We start from the raw sequence: 20,740 nt of genomic DNA on the forward strand, positions 1-20,740 counted from the left end.
ATGTGAGTTGCCATCAAGGACAACACATTGACCATAATGCCAACATTGTAGAGAAAATCATCTCAGGAGGGACTCTTCCCAACAAAGGAGCAGTGGACCTTAAATGTATAATGCATAGGAATCCTGGACTGTACGTGATGTGGCTCACATCATGCCCAATATTTATGTAGTGGTTGACAATAGAAAATTTAATCACTAGGTATCCATAACTGAAATAGAAGGTACGATCAATGATCAAGTTGTCTCTATTTTAATTGGCTCGGGATCCAACTATATTTATGTTAACCTAAAAATTGTTGAGTAGTGCCAATTAGCTAAGCAAGCACATGAAGAATCATGGTTGGTCAAATTTGACACAAGGACAAAAAGGAGGGTTGAATATTGGGTGAAATGATTCCCATTCGATATGAATGGAATGTCAACTATTGAAAATTTTATTATATTTCACTAGGGCCATATGATGTGCTACTAGGAATGGAATGATTGTTCTTGCATCACACAAACATGGATTTTTATGAAAAATTCATTGAATGCCCCAATGAGATTGAGGAGAGTGGAATATTGCAGGGGAAATTAAAACCCACATGAGTGAGGCTAATTATGGACATGCAAGCCAACAAAAGTTGCAGAAAGGGATGTATTCTATTTGCTATCCAAATTATCAGAAACACTGAAGCCAACAGGAATGTTGAGGAAAATGACTATGATACTATATTAATGTATCCTATCTTAAACCAATTTCAAGATGTTTTTTTTGGGAATTTTTAGGTTTTCCTCCTCATATAGAAGTGGATTTCCAAATTGAATGCATACTAGGGATATCTCCAATATCCAATGCTCCATATAGAATGAGCATTCTAGAGTTAATTGACTTGAAGCTACAACTCAAGAAGATGTAGGGTAATGGCTACATAATGTCGAGTATGTCTCCATGGGGAGAAATGATCTTATTCATGAAGAAGAAGGATGGAACACTTAGGTTGTGCATCTATTGCAAGAAACTGAATAAATTCACTTGTGAGAACAAATATCCCCAGCCACAGAACAATGATTTATTTGACCAACTGAGTGGAGAAGCTGTATTCTGAAAGATTGATTTAAGATCATGCTTTCAAAAAGTGTGCATTAAATATGAATAAATCCATAAGACATCATTTCAAATGAGGTATTGTATTTATGTATTCATGGTAGTTCCTTTTGGGCTTACTAATGCACCAATAACTTTTATGTGCTTGATGAACAATGTGTTGTGTCCTTAGCTGGAAAATTTTGTAGTGCTTTTGTTAATGAAATATTGTTATATTCAAGGACCAAGGAGGAGCATGAATAACACCTAGTTATGTTACTACAACTACTAATATAACACAAGATTTATGAAAAGATTAATAATTATGACTTCTTTCAGTCACAAACCCATTAACTGGGACACATTGTCTTAAATGAGGGAGTAGTTGTTGATCCAAAGAAGATTAAGGCCATCATGAAGTGGCCAGTAACAAAGAAAATGGTTGGAATCAGATCCGTTATGCGGCTGGAAGGATATTACCCGAGCTTCTCAAGAACTTTTCCAAGATTGGTCTTCCAATCACTACATTGCAAAAGAAAGGGAAGTAGTTAGAATGGACAGTTGAATGTGAAACAATCTTTGATTAGATGAAGCAATTAATCACTAAAGTACCAATGCAAATAATAGAGGATTCAAACATGGACTTCATGATTTGCATATATTTCTAAAAATAGGGACTCAGCAGAGTGTTGTTAAAGTAAAATAAAGTGGTTTTTATGAATTAGGAAAACTAAATGAGCATGAGAAAAGCTATGTAACTCATGACTTGGAGTTCGATACCATCATTCATGCATCAAAAATGTGGAGCCATTATCTCCTTGGAAGGATATTGATTTTAATGTCTGATTATGCAGAGGTGAAGTATTTGTTTGATTAACCTAAATTGAATTCTAAGAAAGCTAGATGACTAGCCACACTTAGTGAGTTTGATTTCAAGATTAAATAAATAAAACATAAAGAGAATCGAATTGCTGATGCACTTAGTAGAAGGGTGAAAATGTACCATGTAGTATCTATAAGTTCTTAAGGAACTTATCTTTAGTATATAATTAAACACACATGGAAACAAACTGAAGAATATAAATAGTTAAATTACAAACTACACTAAGAGCTAAAAAATGGAAAAGGCAAGGAATATCGCCTCACTGAGGATGGGATAATTAAATTAAAGAATATACTATTTGTGCCAAATGAAAGTAGTTTGAAGAAGCTCGTATTAAAATAATTTCATGAAAATCCATATTCTGGCCACATGGGCTACAAAAAGACTCTAACAACAATAAAACAACTTTACTATTGGCCTCAATTCAAGAAAGAAGTTACTAATTTCATTTCTAAGTTCCTTGAGTGTTAGCAAGAAAAGGCTGAGTATAAGCACCCAACTAGTTTGTTGCAGCCTATTCCTATTTCATAATGGAAATGGGAAGTGATTTCCATGGTCTTAATTATAGGATTACCAACAACATCCAAACAACATGATGCAATCATGTTCATGGTTGACAAGTTGAGCAAGGTGGCTCACGTTGTGGTAGTTAAATATACTTATTGAACAAGTGACGTGGAAAAATTTTCCATAAAGAAGGTTTTAAGATTGCGTGGAGTTCCCAAGAAGATTATCTTACATAGAGTTGCCAATTTTACTTCAAATTTTTGGAAGGAACTATTTGTGGGCTCGGGAGAAAAGCTAGCTTTTAGCACAACACACCATCCAAAAACTGATGAGTGGACTGAGAGGACAAATAAATTCCTTGAGGACATGTTGATAATATATGTAATGAACAAACCAAGGAAGTGGGAGGAATAAAAATAAATATAAAATAACTTGAATTTAAATATATAAATTAACATAAATATTATTTTAAATATATTTTAATTAAATTAAAAAATAAAGACAGTTTTTAACACAAAAATAAAACAACTAATAATACATAGTATTGTTGAATGCCATTACAAAAGATAAAAAAATAAAACTAATTAATATTGTTTATATTAAGATATCTATACTTTAATATATATTTAAGTATTTTATTTTGTATTAATACATATAATTTTTTATAACTAAATTTATTAAAATATGTTATTAATATAATAATCAGTATTAAATTGAAAACACTGATAAGAAACTAATATTCATAGAAATGGAAATAGTAGAAAAAAAAAATGAAAATGAAAATAAAAATAAAAATAAATTAAAAATTAGAAACTATTAGAAATGAAAATTACTAAAGTAGTTATAATAAGACTTTAACCAATCACTTTACAAATAAATAAATTTAAATAATAATAAAAAATTAAAAAAATTAAATTGATAATTTTAAACTATGAATAAGTTGCATCAATTTTTCGGAAAAAAAAAAAAAAATACTTAATAAAAATTTAATAAAAAAATTTAATATGTAATACTGCATAAACAAAACCGAATGAGTAATACCACCATGGCTACTGCAACTATATTAATATCATTACATAAAATATTCAATTAAGATGAATTTATAATTGAAGTATTTCAATTTCCTTCACTACGAAAATAACATTACTGCTCTCAAAATATGGATATTGTAAAAGTCCATGGTTATCAGCGACAGCCAATAGATTGATATACTTGTGTACCACTAGAAGTCTAAGTAAACTATCGAAGGAAAAGACATACAAGAAATGGCAATCACATGATTCGTATTCTTGCACAGCAACACAGACGATAGTTTTTTCTGGCGTAAATTTTACAAAAATCTTAATGGAGACACGCGACTATATCGTGACGGCAAAAGAATGGAAGCAGAGGATCGAAGAGCATACCAAAGTCTAGAAGGTTCGCATGTCTTCGCCTCCAACCTCCAGCAGAGGGGGGCACACAATGGCCGAAGGGGTAAGCTCGTGGCCATTGTTGACCTGGTTGGAACCATATCTGACTGTCATTTTCAGGCTGCGAGTGAACATGTCAAGTTGTCAACCACATCAACGATAAGGGCTCTGTCAGTCCATTGGCAAAATTTGCGACAACTTTTCAAAGTGGAAGACAAAACAGTTGAATTAAATTGAAATCCACTTTTCTAAAGCGCTTTGAGAAGGATTATCTTCGACTTAGCTCTGCCAATTACACTTACTTTCATCGACATAACAATTGATATACACATGAGAGATCGAATCAAGCAGAACTATTATATCAGCCCAAAACGTAACATCCAAGAAGCTTGCTTAACGAGGTTTAGCATAAAACGATTTTCTTTAAAAGCCATTGCCGGCGACGTTACGAGTATTTATTATTGCGTTCTCTCCGGGTGGAGCTCCTAACCGTCAACGTCACCTTTTGAATCGTCCAGTCCGTGACAACAGGAGGCCCTTCTGCGATTTAAATACTGTATATTTTTTGGGATCGCACTCGAAAATAACTAACAAGTATATATGCAATCTGTTACCTATAAAAGGTATATAAAATTAGCCTAAATGCTAAGTGCGTTTACAATTAAGGTTGATAGGCCTAGGGGTATTAAAATTCAGCCTAAATGATAACATGTTCTTACAAAGGGTGATAGGCCTCGCAGGACAAACAATTAACCTAAATGCTAATAGGTTTGCATTAAGATTTACAATTGAGGTTGATGTTTAAAATTTATTTTAAAAATATTTTTTTTTGTCTGTATCATTTGATATTTAGTAAAAGGTTAGTAAAAGATTGGGATTAACATTATTAATTTAAATCTATTTAAAAAAAAGTGTCATAACTCTGTTATGATAAAGATTATATAAAAAATTATAACTTATGTTGTCCCATGCTAAATTAAGTTTGGTCATTAACCATATTGTATCTTATAGTATTTTTTAAGAAGGAACTAATAGATTGAGATTAGTAGTTAAATTAATTGATTATTAACGATAAACACTAGCATAAAATTTGCTGGGAAGTAACCACTAGTAAGCGTATACATTTACAATTTACTCATACATAAACAGTGAGAAAAACACAAATAATAGTTGGAAATAATTCATGGTAAATATATTTATTTACTATCAATTTTTTATGCACACACAATTAATTTATTGTTTGAAGTAAATAACTATAAATATGTCATTTACTTATGAAAATCTTTCAAGTATTATTTTTTGGATGGTTTTTCTACAAAATTAAAAATAAAAATAAAAAATAAAAAGTAAACAAATTAAATAAATAAATATCTAAAATTATGCATGAATATTGCAAGATGTCCATAAACTATGTCATGAAATATATCAGACAGTTATCCACATAATATTATATTAGGTGAAAATTGCAATAGGACCTTTAAATGCAACCTTGATAGATAGGTCTAAACAACTTTATTATTTTTTCTAATATCAATATATCTTTTTATTAAATTATATTTTAATATTTTACTTTATCATTTTTATAAGGTTATATTTTCATTATAGAATTTTTACTAAAGTATTAAAATTTCTATTATTTTAAAAATTAATAAAATAAATTTTAAACTATTATCTTTGTATATAAAGTTAAATATATTTTTCATAAATACAATTATAAAAGATTATATAAAAACTTATAAAATTGTATTATCCCACGTATAAGTATAAATACAAATATAAATATAACTAGCATTTGCACCTGATGTTGCAAAAGAAACGTCGTAAGGCATAGAGTGAAACGTCGTAAGGCATAGAGTGTGGAAGAATAGCGACACGCGAATGGGCATTGTTGAAAGCATGGGTGGATGATAATGAGTTGCAATTGAAATTGTTAGTTATGTGTATGCTGAATATGGATATTTTGTAAATAATAGTGTGTAGAAGAATAGTGACATGTGAATGGACATTGTTGAAAGCAAGCGTGGATGATATTGAGTTACACTTGAAACTATTAGTTATGTATGTTTTGAATAGGGATATTTTGTAAGTAATAGTAGTTTGTGGAAGAATAGCAACATGTGAATGGACATTCTTGAAAGCATGGGTGGATGATAATGAGTTATATTTAATGTCAGGTAGAGGTTATCCATTATCCATGTAGTAGTTGTTGTTTATGTGAACGTGTTTTTGTACATTATGTTAAGGTTTTTCAAATGGGCATCTTTGAAATTTTGGAAAAGAAATTGAAGTGTTTGGCAAGTTTTGGCCTACTACTCATAAACATCAATCCAAAAAAGGGGTATCTGTTGTAGTATTTGTAAATGAGTAAACATTTAAAATTTGGTTTTATATGAAAAAAAGATTTAGTATGCATAATGAAACATTAAATCAAAACAATAATAATAAAATAATTTTGCATACCGTCATCTACAGATATTGTAAAGCGACTCTAGCCACATTTTGAATATTGCTATAGGGGCTTAGGCCATAAAGACTCCACATTCAAAACAAAATGGAAAGGTAGGATGAGAAACATATTGGATCATAAAGCAATAGAGAGTATAGTGGAAGCATGGGATCCTTATAATTATCGTTGGTCCTCCTTAAGCCTTACTAGGATTGGTGCCTTTTGGTGGCTTAGGCAAGAAGATTGATTTTCTAGGTATCATTTTCATTTTGTTGCTCCTATGGGGCTTCTTAGATTCAGAATTTGAAAGGACCAACATCGTAATAGTGTTGTTTGGTGGCTTGGGCCTGTAACACATGAACTGGTACTTAGCCCCAAAAAACTCGAGAGTGTACAAATTTCCGAGGACAAAGGATAAAAAGGACTTACTATTAAAATTTAAAATTCCCGCTTAACAAACTCTACCTAGGATTTCTTGAAAATTTTAATTTACCAACCTCTGCATTTCATCAAAAGATAAGAGCCTTACTGTAAAATAAGGATTGAAACTGAAAAGTAATGAGCTGTTATCATTTTTTTCTATTCCACCAGTCACAAAACATCAAACATGTATGTACCAGTTCACTCTACATGATTCATGATTTATTGCAGAAATGGTAAAAAGATCAATGCTTATATCTTCTGATCTCAACAGAACTTTGCATTTTGAAATCTTATAAATCTATTAAAATAGTAACAATAGTACGAAATTATATCTTATTTTTGAGTGATCAGGAACTTTACAGCCCTAAATGTTTTATTATGAGTAAAAGCTTATAATTTCATTGTCTTCTAACAGTTTTGTGTGAACGAACTCTAAATTTCTTGCACCATTCTGACTTGAAGTAAATGCACAGGTGGTATATTGTAGGGAGACAGAGTCAACCTGCAATTGTTTTGGAGAAACCTATAGAGCTTGTCAATCAGTAATCCTTCAAAAGGCCTAGCGCTCTTATTAGTCTTCAGTGTGATTTTTCCTAGAAGATACACAAACCCTGTATTCTTTGCCAATTCAATCTACTACAATTCCTCATCTAAGAGTAGTTACTTTCTTCCACTGTATTTCTGCTTGCATAACTTCTATCACGTGAGGAGGAATGAGTTCCTCTAAGCTTGAGATAGTCTTTTATGCTTTCAAAAACCTAGCTGATAAATTCAGAGCCTTCAATGTTTGGGGCATCTTTGTAACCATATTGGGCTACACATTTATATACACCTTTTGGCTCTAGTTTTCCAACCATAAATCTCTCTGACAAAAGTGTTGTCTTGACTGGAACCATTCTTATGGTGACAATGATAAGAACTTCATGCAGAGACCCCCCATTCTTTACATAATGCTCAATAATCGGTGGTAAGTCAGAAATAAGGTCACTGCAAAAGAAATGAATTCCTGATACAAGTGAATTAATCCCAACAATCAATCCATTCAAACCTTCTATGCTGAGTTTTCTCTGTGCTAAATATTTATACTTTGTCTACCTTCCTTATTTCCTAGAGAACATTATGGTCAGAAAAATTGTTGCAATGACGAAGGGACACCAACCACCCTGTGGCACCTTATTCAATACAGATGATAGATAAACTCCTTCAAAGATAGCAAAAAATAGAGTGAAGGGTAGTATAAGAAAAACATGCATGTTCCAAACCACAAGCATGACCAAAATTGTTGCAATTAGGAAGGGACACCAACCTCCCTGTGGCACCTTTTTCAATATAGATGATAGATAAACGCCTTCAAAGATAGCAAAAAACAGAGTGAAGGGTAGTATAAGAAAAACATGCATGTTCCAACCACAAGCATGACCAAGGTTACTACGCACGTTGTAATGAACATGACCCCAACCACTGCAACCCCTGCACCACCAAACACCTAAAATTATCCTTGGAAACTCAAAAGAATCGATAAAAACTACCAAATTCGGTTGTCAGATATAAATTCGTATATTCTTACCATATGCATTGCCAAATTGTGTTCCATCCCGGAATCCTACGACAATTGCAAGGCAGATAACCATGAGAACATAGTTAACTTTAGGTGAATAGATCTAACCCTCGTAATTTTGTGAGGTATGAACAATATTCACTCGAGGGAAGCAACTAAGAGCCATGGACTGTCTTATGATTGAGAATGTTGCCGTAATCAATGCTTGACTGGCTACAATGGCTGCTAAAGTGGCAACAATACGGCAGTTGGCTTCACTCCATCCTCATCTGATACAAGAAAAGGACGTTGCAAGTTACCAAACAATAAAGTAATTCATGGATTTCATTTAGTGAAGGGTAAAACAAGGCATGATATGGAGGACTACCATGTCGTAGAGTATAGACATGTAGAAGATCATGATTTGGGGTTTTTTGCTATCTTTGACGAACATTTGGGACATGGCATCCCATGTTACTTGCAATCAAATCTTTTTGACAACATTTTAAATGAGGTAGGTATGAAGTGCTCGTGCCTTGGATGGTCATCTCAAATTTTCTTAGCCTTTTTGCAAGATTTTGTATTGCATTTCAACTTTTTTCGTAAATTTTTGAACTAATCAACTTTACTCAATTTTGTTAATGATGATGTTTTAATACATTTTTAAAACATTTTTTTAAAGGGTTTTATTAAAACTAGTGTAGATTCACCAAATTTGGGTTCATCAAGTACTGAGAGGGATCAAATTTCTTTAGGTGTAAATTTTTATTATTATTTGATCTCTCTTGGTATTTGAGAGATCCGGGTTGAAGATGGATCTATGTTATTTTATTTATTTTTTAGATATTGCCATGTATATATGTAATACTGGGCTGTAGAGCACCTTGTTACTCTCGTGAAATTCCCAAGAAAATACTATATTTTTCTTTTGGTAAACTGACCTTCCAATTCATGAAGTAAAACTTATGATGAGTGTGCCTTTCGTCCCTAAATGTGTAAAATTTTTACAACTAAGAATAACTGCAAGTAATATTGAGAATTTATAAAATTTAAATTTCTCAAAAAAAAATGATATTAGTTTATTTAATAATATTACTGATTTAAAAATTTTAAATATTGTGTGGGGTTCGAAAATTTTAGGGTCTATTTTATTTATGGTGGTTGTGAAGGGTTGTTTTGCAAAAGACATTAATAATACATATATTTAGGTCAATAATTCTAAGCATTCACAATCCATGAAGCCAATTAAAGCGTTTGAAATGTATTTAAAAGCTAGGGGAAAATTAAAATACAAAAGTCAATAGTTAAAACCATTTCTAACCCATCACAATAGAAATTGGAATTTTACTTTGAATCAACTTTTTGTGAGTAATTTATAAACCATGGATATAATATTTTCCAAATACAAATTCCCTAGAACCTCTTGAAAGAGACTTTTAAATATCAATTTTCTTCATAAAATTTGAAAAAATTCAGTCATAAATGGTGCGAAAAAAGGTCTTGCCTACTACCACTACATATGGTTAATTCTAATTTTTTAACAGTGAATTACAAAAACACTATTAACAAAACTGCATGCAATGTTCATTATTGAAATGTATGGCATGGGCTAATTATACACCAACAATTTCAAACATTTACTCTCTATACCAAATAAAATAAAAATCAAATTTGTTAAAAAAAACTAATAAAAAATTAAAATAACAAAATTTATTTTATTACACAATTTTGATGGTACTCAATCCACTATTATTATTATGTATATAGATCTGGGTAAAATTGGATCCTGCTTCCGATATTAAATATGGGTCAAATTGGATCCTGCTTCCGATATTAAAGATGTAATGTAGAATAAGCCTAGAACACAATGGCTATTGAGGCCATTGTACCTCAAAAAATTACACCGTACAAAACAATTATTCAAGTGACACCTTCCATTAATTCCATTTCAGCAAACAACAATCTCAGTTGTATACCATGAACCATGTCATCAAAATTTTGAGGTTCAGGGTAAATAACCGAGATTGCTTTTGCTGAAACGGAACTGATGGGAGGTGTCGCTCGAATAGTTGTTTTATACAATTTAATTTCTTGATGTACATTTGGATTACATGGTTCATGGTATGTAACTAAGATTTTCGTTGCTCAGATGGAATTGATAGCAGACGTCTCTTGAATACTTGTATTGTACAATGTAATTTCTCGATGTACATTGGCCTCAAATATAGAAAAGAAAGTATAGACACTAAGTGCTCACCTAGATGAGGATCTAAATTGGTGAGAGTTAGTCCTGGCTATTTAGTATTATTTTTATATTACAGTACCATTTCCTATTAACAGACGACAGAAGATAAGATAAGACTAGTTTTATTAATGGTAGTGGGTGACCAAAAGAGAGGTCGACGGGGCTCAAAATTACACCAGTTACAACATACTGTGGAAGTGCCCATTACTTGTCATTAGGTATAGATGTAAAAAGTAGAGAAGGGAGAAGAAACATCCACATCTGTATCAATCACTCTGTATCTACCGATGCGCTACTTGATAATGTCACCTAGGGAGTGCCTGGGTAGTACCAATCTATAGTCTACATATTTAAATTAGTGCTGGAAAGGGGTTTAGCAAAATTTCAGTCCTTTCATTAGTTGAGTAGCGTTTGATTCCCAACTTAAATCGTAATCTAGAATGAGATTCTTGATTTTGCCCACAGTGAAACTCTCTAAATTAGCTAATTTGTAAGTCTATTTCAATTGTTACCAACCTATATCCTTTCTGAGCTGGATGATAGGTATCACGCCTCATTACCAAATGCATATATTTTTTATTATCTTATTTTTGAGCCTTGGGGTTGGCTTGATTGGCCTTGGAGTTAGACATTGAACTTCTCAGAAATGGGATATCACAAGTTCAACTCTTACGATTCCTTCGAGGTTATGCACTGCAATCAATGCTGATGGTCTACCTCATTTACCATCTATGAATCATGGGGAATACTTGTAATCAATGCTGATGGTCTACCTGGTTTACCATCTATGAATCATGGGGAATACTTGTAATCAATGCTGATGGTCTACCTGGTTTAGCATCTATGAATCATAGGGAATACTTGGAAGGTCTCTGTGAATTTAACAACATCTATTTAAATTCAACATCTATTTAAATTTTATAGTTGATTGTATTGTGACATGTATTGTTTTGCAATCGCTAGTCAATAAAAAATTAAAATTATACATTAAATTGGAGTAGGTTCAAAGTTTCTTTCCATTTTCCAAATTGCATATGTTTATCTCAATTTCATAACTTGATTGTAACTTGTGAAACAATTTTGTTTTCTCCTCTATTGGTTCTATTATGGTGTTTCTACTTGCATTGACTTCATGGGTTAATTTCCTGTGTTTTATCTTTTGGCATATGATATATATTGTTAATTGTAACAATGATCTGCATCAATGAACAAGATTTTTCTAGTTGTGATATATCGCCATGTCCATTTCTCAAACCTCAAAGGTGAAGATTCTCCAACATTCTACTTCTCACATATAATGAATTTCTTGTTTTTCCCCATCATATTTCTAGTTGAATATGTTTCATGCGTAAATCCACTATTTTTCAAATAGCTTTAAACTGTTCATATATTTCCTATACTTATATGTTCATGTGTCTCTTGCACCTATCCAAAGAAAAACGGTCCAGTAGTAGCATTAAGTCATGGCATAAAGCAATAGTGCTTCCTTATTGCAAAAATTGTGTTTGTGACAAATCGTTATCATTTTTGATAATTTCCTTCATTTATATAAATATGATGGTTCTCAAATGACTCTTTAGAAAAAAATTGTATATTAGATGAGATTTATGACTTTGATGCACATCCAGTAAAATGCTTTTACAGCTGATCTGCCATTTGTTGTATTGGTTGTCACTTGCTATTCTCAAAGTTTCGTATGGTGTAAAATGCTAATCAAGTATTTTAATGCTAACAAGTATCTCTGATAATAATGGAGCCGAAGTTCTGGACAAACCTAGAAAGTGCCATTAAGAATGCATACAACCAGACTGATGGGAAAATTTTAGCAAAGGCAGCTGATTTAGGGCCCGGTGGCTCCACAACAGTCGCTGCTATTTTAGTTGATGGGAAAAAACACTTTGTAGCAAATACAGGGGATTCCAGGGCTATTATATGTAAAAACGGCATTGCTATTGAGCTGACTCTTGATCATGAGCCAAATATTGAACACCAAAACATCGATAAGGGTGGATTTGTGACACTCCTGCCAGGTACCACTACAAATGTTGTGTAGAGATTAATTTTAATGAGAACATACTTAAATAATTTTTTGATTGTAACTTTCTAATTCTATCTTAATGGTCTAGCTCAAGAGTAACATTTGAATGGTCACAAGGAGAAACTGTATACTTAATGGCGTTTTTTTTTTATATATTAGGAGATGTACCTCAAGTTCATTTAAGTTCAGAACCAGATGTGAGAGACACGACCATATATGCAACCACAAAATTTCTCATTTTGGCTAGTGATGGATTGTGGAAGGCAAGGCATTTTTTCCAATCATTTACTTATTTGCATAGTTACTGTTAGATGCATATTTTTTTTTCACAAACTCATCTCATGGGAGAAAGCATCTAGGAAATTTTTTGATTACTGTATTGTCATTAATTTTACTCGAATACTTCATCTGAATACCAGAGAGGTTCTTTTTTGAAGTGCTTGAAGAAATATGCCCCAAGTAACTGCATTGCAAAGAGAGGATTTCCTGTCCCTAGGTGCCAGATCCGAGGGGCATTTATCTGCCCAGTCCCTGGAATTGCACGTAGTGTCACCCCTTAACTTATGCTATAGGAATGTAGAAAACTGTAGCGAGAATGGAGGTAAGGTGGTTGGCTTAACATTCCGTCGACCTCACCAGTTGAATAAATGCCTATTGGGAAAATAAAATCTTCTATGGAAATGATATGTAATTATTAACATAAATACTTTTAAAACATCAAAGAATATAGATCAAATATTCTGAAGTTTCAATCGAGATCACAGTTTCTCCAGAAGGAAAAACACATTGATAGCAAGTTCAGTTATGTCAAACTAAATTAAACCTACCGATTGGGAAGAGGTAGAACAACGATTGAGAACAGCAATAAGGAGGTGCATAGAGCATCTCTGAAAAGCCTAAAATCTGTAATGAGCTCAAATGACCAAAACAGGTCAACAGGACTGGGAAGAACAACGATTGACTGCCTAGAGCATCTCTGAAACAGTCTAAAATCTATGTTAAGGAAAGAAAGGAAAAGTAGAGAATAAGATGGAAAAGGGGTCCGGGTGGACTCAAAAAGGGGGGCAAATCCAGAGGCGTTAACCCTAGACAATGAAGTAAGTTAGAGGAAAGCATTCTAGTAGTTGTGTTGCACCAGAAAATGTTTCATGGAAGTAGCTAGGACTTGGGAAGTTTGAGGAAGAGCAATAACGAGGTCAGAGTTCCTGCTACTAAAAACTAATGCAATCACACCTACCGGTGCCTAGTGGATCTTGTTATGCTCATACCTCCTAGTGCATATGCAATAAATAAATATAATTTAAACAAACAAACAAAAAAGAACACGACCGTCATAAAATTAAGTGCGGGAATTCATGTCCAATAACTAAATAACCTCTACTCAACGCAATTGTGCATAGAATACGCAAACAAGGTACTAATAACAAGAATGAATGTACCTGAAATGGAGATAGAAGAAACTGTTATCACCTCCAGGAGCAGTGATTAGACTTGTACCCTACTCTCTTGCAATTTTACATAAACAATAGATCAATTACAGCCAAAATTGAACCCCAATTACAACAAAACACTAAATTTAAATAATAATGAAATTTGCAAAAACCTTGAAAATTCACAGACAATGTGCCGGACGCCGTGAACCACCAGGAAAAAAAATTATAATTTCTACAAAAATTAGATAGGATTTGCATCACTCAATTAACAAAACTGAGAATATGCCCACACAACTGAATAACCTAACACTGAGTAAACCCAATTTCAGCCCAACAACAAAAGAACAGAACCCCAAAACTGGATCTCAAACGAGCTGTAAAAATGTTGTACCTTTGACAGGGCACCTGCATGATAATTTGTCGCTAAAACCCTCAGAAATTCAGCGGCGGAGGGTTTGTATTTCGTTTGGGAATCGAACCGGCAAACAACGTGTAGTTAATATCTCAAGTGCCTTGAGGCTCCTTATGCTAAAATAAACCTACTAAACTTGTAAGAACGGTGGAGAAATCTAGCGTTTGAGGATATGCGGGGGTTTGGACCTGGCCATATCTTCTTCTACCATATTTCCAATGCTATGTCGCTTGCTTGCTTCCTTTTTATTCTGAGATACCACTTACCCTGTGTGAAAATCAACTTTATCAAACGGGATCACCCAGACACAACAAGAAGATCATGCCCAAAGGTATGGTGATGGGCCGGCTCGATACTTCCGGCCTTGAATTTGACAACAACAAGATCATGCCCAAAGGTATGGTGATGGGCCGGCTCGATACTTCCATCCTTGAATTTGACAATGGCAGCAGTAGGGATTTCTCTCACGATGCTCATGGATCCCCCGGGCATGATATCCACATCCTGGAAGTTTCTCGTTTGCTTAATGAACAGAGAGCGCAGGAGGGTTTTGCTTAATGAACAAAGAGTGCAGGAGGATTCGTAGTGCAGTGCATACTTTCCAGATGCCAGATGCGATGCATGGCCAGGGATAATGAATCGAACACTTCAAATCAAACGGTGAATATTAATTCCATCGTCTAACAACGAAATCAATGGCGAAGAAAGCATAGACACTAAGTGCTCACCTAGATGAGGATCTAAATTGGTGAGAGTTAGTCCTGGCTATTTAGTATTGTTTTTATATTACAGTACCATTTCCTATTAACAGACGACAGAAGATAAGATAAGACTAGTTTTATTAATGGCAGTGGGTGACCAAAAGAGAGGTCGACGGGGCTCAAAAGTACACCAGTTACAACATACTGTGGAAGTGCCCATTACTTGTCATTAGGTATAGATGTAAAAAGTATAGGAGGGAGAAGAAGCATCCACATCTGTATCAATCACTCTGTAGCTACTGATGCGCTCCTTGATAATGTCACCTAGGGAGTGCCTGGGTAGTACCAATCTATAGTCTACATATTTAAATTATTTTTGGAAAGGGGTTTAGCAAATTTCAGTCCTTTCATTAGCTGAGTAGGGTATGATTCCCAACTTAAATCGTAATCTAGAATGAGATTCTTGATTTTGCCCACAACGAAACTCTCTAAATTAGCTAATTTGTAAGTCTATTTCAATTGTTGCCAACCTATATCCTTTCTGAGCTGGATGATAGGTATCACGCCTCATTACCAAATGCATATATTTTTTATTATCTTATTTTTGAGCCCAGGGGTTGGCTTGATTGGCCTTGGAGTTAGACATTGAAATTCTCAGAAATGGGATGTCACAAGTTCAACTCTTACAATTCCTTTGGGGTTATGCACTGTAATCAATGTTGATGGTCTACCTGGTTTACCATCTATGAATCATGGGGAATACTTGTAATCAATGCTGATGGTCTGCCTGGTTTACCATCTATGAATCATGGGGAATACTTGTAATCAATGCTAATGGTCTACCTGGTTTAGCATCTATGAATCATAGGGAATACTTGGAAGGTCTCTATGAATTTAACAACATCTATTTAAATTCAACATCTATTTAAATTTTATAGTTGATTGTATTTTGACATGTATTGTTTTACAATCGCTAGTCAATCAAAAATTAAAATTATACATTAAATTGGAGCAGGTTCAAAGTTTCTTTCCATTTTCCAAATTGCATATGTTTATCTCAATTTCCTAACTTGATTGTAACTTGTGAAACGATTTCGTTTTCTCCTCTATTGGTTCTATTATGGTGTTTCTACTTGCATTGACTTCATGGGTTAATTTCCTGTGTTTTATCTTTGGCATATGATATATATTGTTAATTGTAACAATGATCTGCATCAATGAACAAGATTTTTCTAGTTGTGATATATTGCCATGTCCATTTCTCAAACCTCAAAGGCGAAGATTCTCCAACATTTTACTTCTCACATATAATGAATTTCTTGTTTTTCCCATCATATTTCTAGTTGAATATGTTCCATGCGTAAATACACTATTTTTCAAATAGCTTAAACTGTTCATATATTTCCTATACTTATATGTTCATTTGTCTCTTGCACCTATCCAAAGAAAAAACGTCCAATAGTAGCATTACGTCATGGCATAAAGCAATAGTGCTTCCTTATTGCAAAAATTGCATTTGTGACAAATCGTTATCATTTTTTATCATTTCCTTCATTTATATAAATATGATGGTTCTCAAATGATTCTTTAGAAAAAAATTGTATATTAGATGAGATTTCTGACTCTGATGCACATCCAGTAAAATGCTTTTACAGCTGATCTGCCATTCGTTGTATTGGTTGTCACTTGCTATTTTCAAAGTTTCGTATAGTGTAAAATGCTAATTAAGTATTTTAATGCTGACAAGTATCTCTGATAATAATGGTGCCGAAGTTCTAGACAGACCCATAAAGTGCCATCAAGAATGCATACAACCGGACTGATGGGAAAATTTTAGCAAAGGCAGTTGATTTAGGGCCCGGTGGCTCCACAACAGTCACTGTTATTTTAGTTGATGGGAAAAAACTCTTTGTAGCAAATACAGGGGATTCCAGGGCTGTTATATGTAAAAACGGTATTGCTATTGAGCTGACTGTTGATCATGAGACAAGTATTGAACGCCAAAACATCGATAAGGGTTTATTTGTGACACTCCTGCCAGGTACCACTACAAATGTTGTGCATAGATTAATTTTAATGAGAACATACTTAAATAATTTTTTGATTTGTAACTTTATAATTCTATCTTAATGGTCTAGCTCAAGAGTAACATTTGAATGGTCACAAGAGAAACTGTATACTTAATGGCGTTTTTTTTTTTATATATTAGGAGATGTACCTCGAGTTCATTTAAGTTCAGAACCAGGTGTGAGAGACACGACCATAGATGCAACCACAAAATTTCTCATTTTGGCTAGTGATTGATTGTGGAAGGCAAGGCATTTTTTCCAATCATTTACTTATTTGCATAGTTACTGTTAGATGCATATTTTTTTTTCGCAAACTCATCTCATGGGAGAAAGCATCTAGGAAATTTTTTGATTACTGTATTGTCATTAATTTTACTCGAATACTTCATCTGAATACCAGAGAGGTTCTTTTTTGAAGTTCTTAAAGAAAGATGCCCCAAGTAACTGCATTGCAAAGAGAGGATTTCCTTTCCCTAGGTGCCAGATCTGAGGGGCATTTATCTGCCCAGTCCCTGGAATTGCACGTAGTGTCACCCCTTAACTTATGCTATAGGAATGCGGAAAACTGTAGCGAGAATGGAGGTAAGGTGGTTGGCTTAACATTCCGTCGACCTCACCAGTTGAATCAAAGATGCATTATATTATTACAAATTAGCAATGTATACATGGGCAAGAATTCTCTTCTAATCGAATAGAATGCTAAAACAGACAGTATGTGGAAGCAGAATGATAAGTCAAGCAAATTGATAAAATGTGTGTATTGAACCTCATAGCTATCCCCTTTCTCCAAGACCTTCACAAAACAAATTTGCAATTTGCCTATTTCAGACATAATCAGCCTTTGAATGCCTAATGATTCCTGTTGTGTTGGCAATGCTTCCAAATCAGAATCAAATACTTGCATACAGAACTTTTATTTTCAACATTGCCATACTGCTGCAAATGTTTGGTAATCCTCCATATCACTTCCAACATTGGTGAATGAATGTCGCTTTTGTGAATAGATTCAAGTACAGTTTTTTGTTCCAGCGTTGGCTTCCATCGATGAGTGGAGCCTCTCGTTGTATTTTTCCCTACAGAGATGGATAGATGAATTAATATAAGAAAAAGAGATGGATCAACAAAATTCAAAAACACAGGCAGATCCATAAATCTAGCACTCTAAAAAAACAATAAATACCTGATAGTTTTCTGGTCATTGTTGGGTTATTGTAGCCTTCATATTATTCACTAGTGTAGCAACAACTCCACCCCACCGATGGATTCGATGATGAGAGGAGGAGCTCAATGAAAGTAAGATGAGATATATGAAACCCGCCTATGGATGAAAGTAAATCGAAAGACTCTTTATATAAAACCCAGAAATGGGCAGAGAAATTAGAGGAATTAATGGAAATATGGATCGGTTGATTACTCTGAAATGGGATGGGATCAATTGTGATGCGAAGGCCGTTGAGTGGACCAGGTCTCCCCGTAAAGCATTCCAAGGGAGCCACGTACCTCAGCCAATTACGTGTAAACGCTCCTTTCTTGCGCCGCGGCCAGATGCCAGATGCGATGCGCGGCCAAAACACTTCGAATCAAACGGTGAATATTAATTCCATCGTCTAACAACAAAATCAATGGCGCAGGAAAGTACAGAGTGGCACTGGAGGGGAGTCTTTCCCAGAGGAACGCCTTACGGCGTAAATATAAATGTAAATGGTTTAATTGTGGTGTTATATAAAGAAAAGCTTCCAAATCTCCAAGTATATGCATTAAATTTTATTTACACAAAAAGAATTAGTTGTTTAATTAAGTTATAAGAAGTAATTTTTGGGCAACATCCAAACAATGCGACAAAGCAACAGTCAAACATAGTGCACATGTTTCTGTAATCATTCGAAACCAATCAAAATAATTGATGGAGAGACTATGTGAAACGTAATATGTGTCAGGTCTCCGAGGTTTTCCATTGAATCAAATATCAAATGTTGAGAAAGCATGTGACGAGGCGTATGGATGGGCAGGATCTCCAGGTCCTCGAATATTCTAGTATCCCTATCACGTTTGCTTCATGCATAAATAAGTCAAGTGCACACTCCGTGGCCTTCTAATTCTCTATAATAGTTAATAGACATCTTATAAATATATTAATTATCACTTTGAATTCTAATTTTTTAATAAGAGATTGGAAAATAACCCTTAATTAAATTTAAATTAAACATAGGTTGTAGGACACTCTGCAGGCGTTATAAAATCTTTGTTATATAGAGTATTTAGAAAAGAATTCTCCCAATTTTTGGGCCATATTTATGTCAAAAATTTTATTTACATATAATTATTTATTTTGTAAAACCATGAATGAAGTTTGAATATTGATAGCTAAATGTATAATTCTATATATATACAATTATTTATATTTATAATTAATTTATTATTTTGAATCTCGTAAATTAATAATAGTTTAAGCTAATTTGTTGCTTAGTATATAACAAGACATATTTGATTGAGTCATAGAAGAGATCTCCCTTTGAATTGAAAGGGTTAGCTTTCAATTCAAAACATTGCTTAGAGGTTATTTTAGAGTTTTTCCCTTACAACGAGGGTTTTATCTAAGAGTTAACGCCTATGGTGCCTAACCTACCTTTTAGACCTGAATGTTAAAGAATAAAAGAACAAATAGAAGATGCTATGTAACCCAAAGAGATCAATACGTGGATTCCATGTGTCAAGGTACAAACTCCTCAATTTAAGTTAGTAGAATTTTTTTATGGGTTTGATTTTATGTATTTATTTTTTGCATGAAGGGATTTTGTTTGCACTTCATGATATGTAGAAGAAATATTTTTTCTATAACTTTTAGAAAGTTTCTATGCTAGAGATATTTTTCAATATGTATAAACACTCACAGGGGATATATAGTTAACATTAAGTACGTAAATCTACAATTGGAGAAAAATACATGTAGAAAGCACACTACGGTTTCATGTCATTTGAAATACATTATTTCAGTTCATTCCAATCCCTTGTAACCACTATGATATGCCTTCTAGTAGTACTACTTCATACAAACCTATACAACAAGTTCAACCTCTAAGTAACATAAAGTATATTAGAAGTCATGTAGGTATCTGGAAACCAATCCTATATCTCAAATTGCTAACTATTATAGTGGCACCAAGAATACCAACCATGAAAATCCTCCCACATATAAAAAAAGTCAAATAATAAAACCACAAATATAATAGGATTTGGAACCCAAGGAGGACAAAAAGAGATTCTTGTTAAAAGGTACATGAACGCCAATTTAAGTGAGTAGAAACTTTTAAAGGGTTTAGTTTTATGCATCTCTTCTTTTCATGAAGTGATTTTGTTTTTAGTTCATGATATGGTGAAGAATTTATTCCTGTATGACATATAATTTTTCTTGGGTAGATATATGTTTATATGTATATAAGAGATCAACGTGTTGTGGTTAGCACATAAATCTACAACTAAGGAAAAATACATATAGGAAGCACACATAGTCTCATGTGGTCTTAAACACATCATACAAAATTGTACAAGGAATTTAACCTCAAGTAAC

At 33.5% G+C, this 20,740-nt stretch overlaps 1 pseudogene; it reads left to right on the forward strand.

Annotated features, from left to right (window-relative positions):
• Window positions 1–336: 336 nt before the first annotated feature.
• Window positions 337–18,783, forward strand: LOC149219630 (putative protein phosphatase 2C 62; annotated as a pseudogene).
• Window positions 18,784–20,740: the final 1,957 nt, after the last annotated feature.

The sequence above is a fragment of the Pinus tabuliformis genome, chromosome Q (assembly GCF_031772625.1).
Source record: "Pinus tabuliformis cultivar Carrire ecotype Pingquan chromosome Q, CPIR1, whole genome shotgun sequence".
NCBI lineage: Eukaryota > Viridiplantae > Streptophyta > Pinopsida > Pinales > Pinaceae > Pinus > Pinus tabuliformis.